Source organism: Hakea prostrata, chromosome 1, assembly GCF_041222555.1.
Source record: "Hakea prostrata isolate BN-2017 chromosome 1, UWA_Hpros_2, whole genome shotgun sequence".
Lineage (NCBI taxonomy): Eukaryota > Viridiplantae > Streptophyta > Magnoliopsida > Proteales > Proteaceae > Hakea > Hakea prostrata.
Window position 1 is genome coordinate 15,661,069 of NC_142600.1, and position 10,613 is coordinate 15,671,681.

The following is a 10,613-nucleotide window of genomic DNA, read 5'->3' on the forward strand; positions in this document are numbered from 1 at the left end:
AAAGGACATATTTAGTAAAACCAAGGAGAAAGATAGCTCTCAACACTGGGCATTCAAATTTGAACACTTGGGATCCTTTGAACGACATTTTCTCACCTAGAAAATATATTTCTTTCTCTCCCTTACGTGGTGGCACAAACACAATTAAATCAAACACTTTACGGCACAGGTTTTCAGTAGCTCTCATGGTAATTTAAGTAAGCTCTTTTCCTTTTGTTCAAGTGTACGTAGTTTGAATAAGCTGGCAATGGAAGTTGTCTGTTTCGATATAATCTAAGCAATAAAGGAGTGGTGAACATTGATATCTCAAAGTCACCAATATAATTGCTGGGCATCTTAATAACACTACGAATAATAAGGGAGAGGACGACACTTGAATACAAAGTTGGTCACAGATGGAATCACATACAACAGATTGGGTAAAGTGGGGAAGAGCTCCTAGAAATTTTAATGGGGCTTGATAATATAAACATTTGGCACAGTTGAATGGGGCAAGTTTGCCACCAGACCAGAAATGTGTATTCGAATTAAACGCTCGCTGAGCATGAAGAATATATGATTACATTAATTCAGCAAAGTTTCTAGCTGAACGTGAGGCCCAGATTGATCAAATGGCAATGACAAGAATTGAAACTGGAAATTCTTCATCTCCCAATTGATCAAAACTGGCCTTGACACCCAGATTTGAGAAGCTTGGTTCTTACTACCTTGTCGATTGAGTCGTATATTTAATCGAAACCCCTTTAGTCAGTATTACTTTATTTTACACTGTAAAAAGCTTCATGAAATATTTCTGTAATTGGTAGAAATGGTTTAGAAAAGAGACTTTTGATTCCACCATACATTGACTGATTGAAGCACTTGCATTTGGAATATCAAATGTAAATTCGAGTCTCTTTACTGGTTCAACAACATCCAACCTTACCTCAATTTACGGAATCAAAGATTCTCAATTTTAAAGAGATCATGCATGCTTCCAACAGCATGAAATTCGAATCAGAAAAAGTTTGCATAACAGACTTTTTGGTCAATATGATTTTGCACAAATTCTTCCTAATCCGTTTGCCACCCATTTAGTATTATTATCACTTCATTAGAATAAGCAAAAGTTACACAATGGTTCTCTTTGTGGTGTTTTACATAGAAACGTACCTTCAAATTAATCTTGAACAAAATGTTACTTTTCTATCACACTTGTTTTGTTCTCAGAGGTTGAGGTTCTTGGTCTAAGTGAATATTCTAATGATAGATAGTTGGTTAGTTATCTTAAACTAAAATTAGGAAAAGCTTAAGGTCAATCGTCCAAAGATTTCCCTATTTTGAATTCTACTTAGATTAATGAGTTTCTTATATGGTTTTCCAATCTATTTATTGGTCCAACGTACAACACCCGCCTCCCATTTCTCTAATTGAATATTCTATTTTTAAGAATATGATTTGGCAGCATGAATTGCACAAATTCTTGCTTATCCCAATGCCACCACCCTTAATTTCTTATGAGATGAGCATTTTCTTATTATGAGGTTCAATCCAACAAATTTGTTTGATTACACAAATTGTAAACCACCGTCAACTTGGTTAGCATAAGTGCATGTTTCTTTAGGCATCTAGGGCCTTAACTTTCCTCGAAGGAGGGAAAAAGAGAAAAAACTTAAATTTGCATAAATTCTCTCTTATCATCTTCATGTCCTCTAAGATCATGGAGCTTACTGGTGTAGAAGTTGACTCATGAGAAATTTTCATGATGAAGATGATCGATATGAATTAGACAAATTCTATTCTTATCCAATAATCACACTAGAGAAATTTCTTCCATTATTGTAGTAAAGCTACAGCTTTTTGATATAAAAGAAGAAAAAGATAAAGCAAAGATGAAGGATGAGCCTAAAATGAAAAGGGAAATTTTACTTTTTTTTTTTTTTTTTTCTTTTTCTTTGTCACCCTCTTGTTTCACATCAGAAATCCCATCAAATTTTGGTCAACCAATTTCCTAATGAATATATATTTGAAGTTAATTTCTTCACTGTAGTGTTTGTTCATATTCTAAATTATGTTTTATGTCCACATCTATTAATTGCAAATTTGAAAATGCCACCTTTTTAAGTGTAAGAAGTCAAAGCCCTGAGAAAGTTTCAGCCCAGAAGCCCATTGAGAAAAATTGGCCAAACATGATGTCAAAGGGAATATTCGAGGGCCGGGCCGGGGCCCATGGGAGTTATTGTTACACTGTGTCCAATGCCTGGTCTGGCCCAGCCTACTCCGTTGGTTTCATTATCACAAAACTAGAGCTAGATAGAGTAGCCTCTGGAATTATCCTAAATTTGTGGAATTTCAACTCCAGTTCCAATTCCAATTCCAATTCCAATTCCAATTCTAATTCCAACTATTCCCTACGAATATTCCCTTCTGACCTTGAAAGTGTGGTTAAATCATGGATTTAGGAATCCAGTATCAAAAAAATTAATGAAATAAAGCCTTCCACCTGGCACACTTAGATGATCATCCCTGCATAGAATTTGGGGAAGCTCATTCTAAAATTTATTTTCCAGAATATAACGATGGCAAAGTTAAAAGGAGGATCAAAATAAGCATGGCTGGCACAAGGAGGTTATAGAGTAGATAGGTATCACTATGTGATCTTTGCCACTTGGAGGAGGAGAACCGAAATCATCTTTTTATTTCTTGTTCAGTTACAACATCAATTTGGAAAGAGAGTGTGGGCTGGTTTGATACGGCATGGGAGGAAAAGCAATCCTTGGATGATCGGACTTAATGGTTGGGGGATAAAGCTAGGGATATGTCACTTGGTAAGTTGTGGACCTGTGTTGATTAAAAGGATTTATTTTAACTAAAGAGAATAAAAAGGATTTATATTAACTATTTGTTCTCTTTGGAAGAAAAGGAATAATAGGAGGTTTCTATTAAGATTAGAGTGATTAATCACACACAATCGAATAGAAAACAAGGAAGGAGGAGACACTGATTTTACCTTGGTTCACTTCAATGTGAGACTACGTCTAGCATTAGGTTTTTCACTATATTCAATGTTTGATTACAAGAGAATATATAATATAAGCACTTAGAAACCCTAAGCCACAACGATTTATGGGCCCAGGCCCAAACTGTAAAGAAACTCTAAGTCCCACATAATTATGGACTCTCTATAGGTTATGGAGGCGCTACCCCCACACCCCCGTGTCCGTCGACAACATAATGTGAAGCACGAGCCATACTCAACAGTTTTAGAATATGGCATCTCTATGTCAATGGATCTTATGGGATGTAAAACGTGAGTTGGGCCTGAAAATGTGCAGGCCAACACAAACAATGAATCAGTTAGATCTTTTGATAGTAAGAAAACTCTAGCTGAAGGTAAGTGAGTTAAAATGAACATCATGAAATCACTAATAGAAATAGAAAGAAATTGAAAACACACTAGAGATTTGACATGGCTCACACACCAATGTGGTGTACTATGTCCATAGGCGAAGAGGAAATTTTTTTCACTATATAAAAGTAGAACATAATGGAAATCTCTCAACCAATTGCTAGAATATCGCTACAAGAACTCAAACACAAAACTCTAAAGCAAAAATTCAAAATCACTCAATAACCTCGTAGGTGAGTATAATGTCCATATATATAGACTTCAATTGGGTAAACGGGTCGATCCTTTGGGTTGGGTTTTATCGGCCAAGTCTTCTATTTCCATCACAGATCTCAAAAAATGAATTGATTGTTCATGTTGTCCACCAAAATATGCTAGTGTAGGTCTATTTTCAAAATTGGATACAAGAATTTAAATCACAACATAATACAGTGTAAAACCCCAAGTATGTCCTCATGAGATTTATTGGAACCCACCTCAAGAGGGATGGTATAAACTCAATACAGAGGGGAATTCTATTGGAAATCCAAGGTATGGGGGAGTAGGTGGCATAATAAGGGACCATTCAGCAAAGGTGTTGAGACTCATTACGTGTTTTATTGGGGATTTTTACTAATTATGAGGCTGAAATCCATGCTTTATTGACAAGTTGAAAATGACAATAAATCTTAGACCAGAAAGATTATGAGTGGAGAATGATTCTACCGCTGTGGTGGTGGCGATTCAAAACATAGCAACTCTTTTGGTTTGTAGTCCAAATATGGAATTCACTGCAACCTTTCTTGAGTTCAATTGAATGGAAAATCTCACGTTGCTTTAAGGAGACAAATAGATTTACTGATTTTTTAGCACTCCGCTAGTCTTCATTAGATTTTTGGGCTCCTCATCCATGAGAGTTCTATAATTTTATCTATGTGACATGTTTTTTTCATCATTAATTTAATTCAAATCGATCTTCATCGAAAAAAGAAAGCAAATCTGGCATAAAAGCTCAAATGGGGTACCAAATCATTGAGCAAGTCAGGTTTTTCATTCAAATTCAGGATACATTTTCCCAATTTTTTGCTGATCTACTTATATATCTTTCAAATCATACTTTTTACTTATATTTTTTCCCTTCTTATATATAAACCAGCCAAAATTTCTAAGTAAAAGTGAAAATCTAATCTTTCTAGTTGTGCATCCAATTTTGGATTGCTTCCATAATATAATCTTAAAGCAAGGTATGTACAATCAAAAGATCGCTTAATTAGCAATGACCTAGGTGTTTTAGGTACCGGTGAAAGGGGGTTGGAAAAATGGGTAAAAAAAAACAGGGGCCTTGTTTGAAGTGAAGAAAAGAAATGAAATGAAAAGATTTTGTAGGAAAGTATCAAATGTGAGTCATACTTTGTTGTTTTCTATATTTTTTCATAAAACTCTACATATTTCGTAAGGGATTTTTGAAAAGACATGGGGTGAAAAGTTAGCATGCCATCTCAGTAGACAATCTGCTAACTTTTCCACCTCAATAAAACAAATAAGCTACACTTTTGGAATTTTATGAAAATACTTATTTTTTAAAACTTTTTAAAAGCCCTTTTTTTCTCATCCCATATTTATTCTTTTTTTCGGTGTCTGAAGTTCATCTGAGCCAATTTGCACGCACCTCGATTACATCCTCAGAGGGAGTTTTGTCGTTTGCAAAGGTCAAACCCATGACCTCTCCACTGAGAAGTATGGATTTCACCTTTATTCTAGCAAACAGACAGTACCTCAATAAATATGTATTTTGATGTGAATAGTCGTCAAAGTTTGAGTAAGGAAGTTCTATTTCCAACCCCCATCCTCCTTTATATTCTCTCTCTCTCTCTCTCTCCCTTGTTGTCTCTTTGTCTTTTTTTTTTTTGGTGAAGAATTGAATTCATTTAAAAGAAAAACCCTTGGGATACAAAGTACTGAGTACATCAAAATGCAAAAGCCAAAAAACGAAGGGAGAGGGGGGGGGGAGAGAAAGAAAAAGAAGAAACCTGATAAACAACAACAACAGCATAAGAAACTAATCTATTATCAACTACATAATTGTCTCCTTGTTTCTTGTTGGTTCTATTTTAATACAATTATTTATTTATAAAGAAAAAAAAAAGAAAATTTCTATTTACCAAATAGAAAAAGTAAAAAAAACTTTAGTAAATAAAATATATAAAGCGGTGATAGAAATTTGCAATACAATTTTTTGAAGTCCCAACTCCAAGCAAGTGGACCTTCATGTTATTTCTCCTTAAATGTAAATACTATTACGTAAAGCGCGCATAAGAGGCTAGTAACATGCAAGAGTATATACGACAGATCAATATGGTCTCCATGGAAGGCATTTGAGCTTAGAGCAAGAGGATTCCCAACTACTCCTGCATTCACCTGCCTCACCATCGCAGCATTTGCATTCGAGTCCTAGTGTTGCGAACCACTTTGAGTTCCCTACAGTTAATATTACCACAGGAACGATCAGTTTAGTACTTAAGTTATAGAGAGAGAGAGAGAAAAAAAAAAAAAAAAAGGTTTGAACACCATACTTGGCTGCACCGGGACGGCACGAAGTGATCCTCCTTCTGCACTCATAGGAGTAGAGGCAGTTATGACGATTATCAGAAGCAAGGACAAGACGATACAAGGCTTAGCCAAACCCATTCTTGTTTTGTGGTGCATGAAGAACCAAACCTTTGTGTAATTAGCTGACAAGACAAAAACTTCTTGAGGGGAAAACGGAGAAGGAAACCTGCACAAAAAGGGGGCAACACCGGCCAAGAAACCTAAGAATGATATATTGCTACCTGAATCACACTTCATATATATAGTACTGAAGTATTCTTCTAGAGGAAACACAAGACTTGCTTTCCTTGTAACAGAAAAAGAAAAGAAATCAGAAGATGGAAATGTCTGTGTCTTTGAAACTTGAAGAAAGGATTTCCTTCGTCAAGATGTTTGAGGACTTCTAGAGGAATCACCTGACTTCCTTGTAACGCGGTTTTTACACTGTTGCCTACCACGTTTCTTTTTCGTCCCCTTGTGGAAGAAGCTTCGTCTCTCTCGTCCAAAGATTGAGAAGCAATAAACAAGAAACTGATAGCTGCCAGGAATTTTTGATGACTTTCTCGCCTTCACCATACATTTCCGCACGAGCGTAACACAGCTATCATAAAGCAAAGGAAATTATTTTGCCAGGAATTGATTGATTTGCACTCGTGTAATAATTAAAATATAATTCAAGATCAGCAAAGGAGGATATCGGCCGACCCACAGAAGTGAACAGCCACCAGGAAGGAAGAAGGAAAGAAGCGAACGAACGTGTTACTTTCTTTTATTTTCTAAACTTCGCAACTGCTTTGGTCCAATTACACTTTGTTTTTGGTAAGAAGTTTCCAATTAGACTTGGAAAATAATTAGAACGTAATAATTTATGAAGGGCACCACTAATTTATTTGACCCGTTTGCACATTGTAACCTTAATTCACTCCAGGGGTTTTGTTCTATTCATTCCATCTCTCTCTCTTATCCAGTACATGAACCTGAGCCGGATTCTGTGAGGATTAGCACAAGTAGTCAAGTATTCTCAAATTGATGCTTCACTACAACATGAGCAACACCAGAGGACCTGAGCAAAGGATCCATGTGTACCTGCCAATGTGTGTGTGTTTTTTCTTTTTCTTTTTTTTTTTTCCTGAGAATTTGCAGTTTTATATTAAGGGTTTAGAAATTAAAACATATACCATAGGGAGCATTAAATTCGTGACTCTTCACTAAGAGGTGCTGATCATAAGCAATCCTTTAATACCAAAAACCTTTTTTGATTTTTGGATAAAACAATTTGAATTTTCCATTTCCTACTCCATCATACACAATTCATCCCATCCCTTCATTATGATTCATACCCATCCAAAAGAGTATCGAAGACAAATTTCCCTAAAGCTGAAAATTTAACAAGCCTATTAATTTTCTAACCCTGAGTGTACTCAACGTCAAAATTTCCCCTTTTTTTGGTAATCAGATATAGTATAGGTCAAGGCTCCAACATATCTATTATCAAGAAAAAGAGAATCTTATGGGAATAGTGGCATCAATTATATTTTGACTTTTACACATTTATGTGTGAAATGCATGCTTTCGTATAATATTTTCTTCTCCAGATCATTCTATATATATATACTACATTCATTCAAAAAAGCAAGACCGAAACATACGGCTCTGATCACAAAGGTCAAAGATCCACCAGGACGAATAGACCAAATTGTCCTGCTTGCAACGGACAAGACTTTCTAGGCTAGGGAGTGGGCTAAAATATTATCTTCCCTAGAAAGGAAAGAAACCTTACAAGAAGAGAAGAGAGATCTAGCTTAGTACATGAATATCATATAGGATAGCCTTAAGAGCAAAAGGAGTTGTTGGACCCCCATCGTTGATGAAAGTAACCACGTCCAAGCAATCAGAATGCAACTGAACCTGAGACCAAGAGCTCTCCTTTGCTCAAACCAGCACTTCACGAATAGCAAGAACCTCGCCCATTAAAGCATAAAAGAAACACATAAGTATTCCCTTGGTGAACATTTCCTTCGATTAACCCTCATTGCACTTTCCGAAATTCATTAAGGGCGACTTGTGCTTTAAGAATAATGTCCACTGGTGAGCTTGCATTTCCATTATGAGATCATTTTAGGCAAGCCAAATACTCCAACATGTAAAGGCCACTTGTGAAAAAAATTTCCTTGCTTTGGCGCTTAGAAGGGAATCTCTGTCTCTTCCAATTTACAATGACTTGCGTTAAGGAGTTGTTTTCTTCCCTCCCCATAAAAAACTCCAAGTCGATGCCGAATCAGACTGTTTTTGCAAATGGGCAATTAGAAAGGACATGATTGGCTGATTCTTCAACTTCTCTGCATCTCCTACATCCATATTTTGTTATGATTTGTCTGTGTCTTAGAGCCTCTCCAGTTGCAATGCCATCAGCACAAGCACCCCATAGAAAATTTATTATCACAGGTAAGGTGGAGCACTTCCAAATACTTTCCCATACCTCATTTGGAATATCCTCATAGCTGTATCTTTGGGAAAAGGAAGGCCATCGTTGCTGTTCACTCTCCCTTAAGTTCACCCAAAAAGTAATATGCTGATTTGGTGGGAAAAGTACCATTCTTTGCATGACCCCAAACCTATGAATCACCTCTACGATAGAGGGAGAGAGAGAGAGTGGGATATTTTTTTAATGGACTTCACATCCTAAGCTTCAAATAAGGAGTTCAGCAAATCCTCTTTATACATTCTATCATCTATGTCAATGAGCTTTGCTACTTCTAGGGGTGTCAATTTGCAACCTGAACTTTTAAAACCGAACCACACTAAACCATTATAGCTCGAACCAGCCTGAACCGAGCCTTAATGGGCCGTATTTGGGTTGAGGGTGGCAGAGCCCGCATCAACCTAAACCCAAACCCATTATAACCCGTTTTATAGTTTTACATTAAATATTGTTTGAATCATCATATTATCACTAGGTAGTTGGTATAGACCATCAGAAAGATTGAGCATAAATTCAAAGATCTAATCATTCTACTACTTGTAAGAGACAATTAGAAGAATTAATTACGAATGCTCAATTGAATGTACTGAGTTTTTTTAAATTAAGTAAATATTTATTCAATCCAGAGGTATTCTTTTTGCATATCAAATTAAATACCAACTCCAGAAAAAGAGATGGATTTCATAGAAGGGAAAAAAATTTAACATTCTCACAAAACAAGAACCCAATTTCAAGACAATCAATCATAGGCCATAGCACAAGTTGGAATTTAAAAGGGTTTTTGGTTTGAAGATTTGTTTCAAGAAGACTATCTGGTGGAGCCGGAGGAATGAGCTGGCAGTTTCTATGTTACTACTTACTATCTGGGTTCTTGATTTTTATAAGGTGGGTGGGGTTTCTATAACATGGAATGACTTTTCATTTTTTAATGAAAATTGATTAGTTGCAATTTTGATTTCATAGAACTCTAGCTCTTGTTGCAAGACGCTCAATTTTTTTTTTTTTTTTTTTTTTTTTGTTCTTTTTCTTGCATACCATAAATTGTTAGCCCAAACCGTTAGTTAACCCAAGTATTCACCGTTAGCCCAAATTGTTAGTTAGCCCGAACCCAAACAACACCAAACCAAAACCAGCCCGAAACCGTTATTTTGTTAACGGGCCGTGTTTGGGCCGAGTGTTTTTGAACCCGAACCCGTTAAGCTAGCCCCAAACTGCACCGTTCCCACTTCATTGGTAGCCAGCTGGTTTGGGGTAGAGATCTTGAAGTTTGTGGACAAGGGAATCCAATTAGCTGTCCATATATCAATGCTGTGCTCAAAATCTATCTTCGGAGCAGCCCATCCTTGATAACTCGTCGGCCAACCATTATGCTCCACCAAGCCCATGAAGGGGAATTTCCAACTTTTGCTTCTAGGAACTCACAGTTGGGGAAGTAAGTGGCTTTAAGAAACCTAGTCCAAAAGAAAATGGGCTCCGTACATAGTTGCCAAGCTACTTTACTTAGGAGTACCCTATTGTGAAGTTTCGGTTCTCTTAGGCCCAACCCACTTTTTATCTTTGAATTTGCATAGCCTAATCCAAGAGATCCAATGAATTTTTTCTCTTCCTCCTTTTGTCCTCAAATGCAATTAGCCATGGCCTTTCTCACCTCATCATGATGTGACAATGGGCGAAGGAAATGAGATGCCGCATATGTAGACATAGCACTTGCCACTGACTTGACCAAAGTCACTCTCCCTTCTACTGAAAGTAGTTGATTCTTCCAACCCTTCCCCCAATTATAATTTCTTGTAGTGATCTCTCTAAATGCTTTAGCTTTGGATAATCCGAAGTCTATGGGAAGTCCCAAATATTTAGAAAGCCCTTCACCTTGCTTGACTTTCATAACTCTGACTATCATGGACATGAATCTTCGAGTTGTATTTGAGCTAAATGTAATCAAGGACTTCTTGAGATTGATGGCTTGTCCGCTTGCTTTGCAATACAATTCAACACACTCCTTAAGTATATGTATTAGGTTAATGTTCACCTCAGAAAATAGTAAGTAATCATTAGCAAACAAGAAGTGTGATATTGGGGGAGCTCTATTCTTGAAGTTGACTCAACGAACCATATTTGACTCTTCGGCCACAGAAATGATAGAAGTGAGTATTTGGGAACAAAGGATGAAGATAA

General features: G+C 36.6%; 1 long non-coding RNA gene across 1 annotated transcript; it reads right to left on the reverse strand.

Moving 5' to 3' along the window:
- Positions 1-5,784: 5,784 nt before the first annotated feature.
- LOC149027823 (uncharacterized) lies at positions 5,785-6,150 on the reverse strand. The gene is made up of 2 exons (XR_016172055.1): positions 5,941-6,150; positions 5,785-5,845 (listed from the first exon to the last, which is right to left on the reverse strand). It is a non-coding gene; the product is annotated as an uncharacterized LOC149027823 (long non-coding RNA).
- Between the last annotated feature and the right edge of the window lie 4,463 nt (positions 6,151-10,613).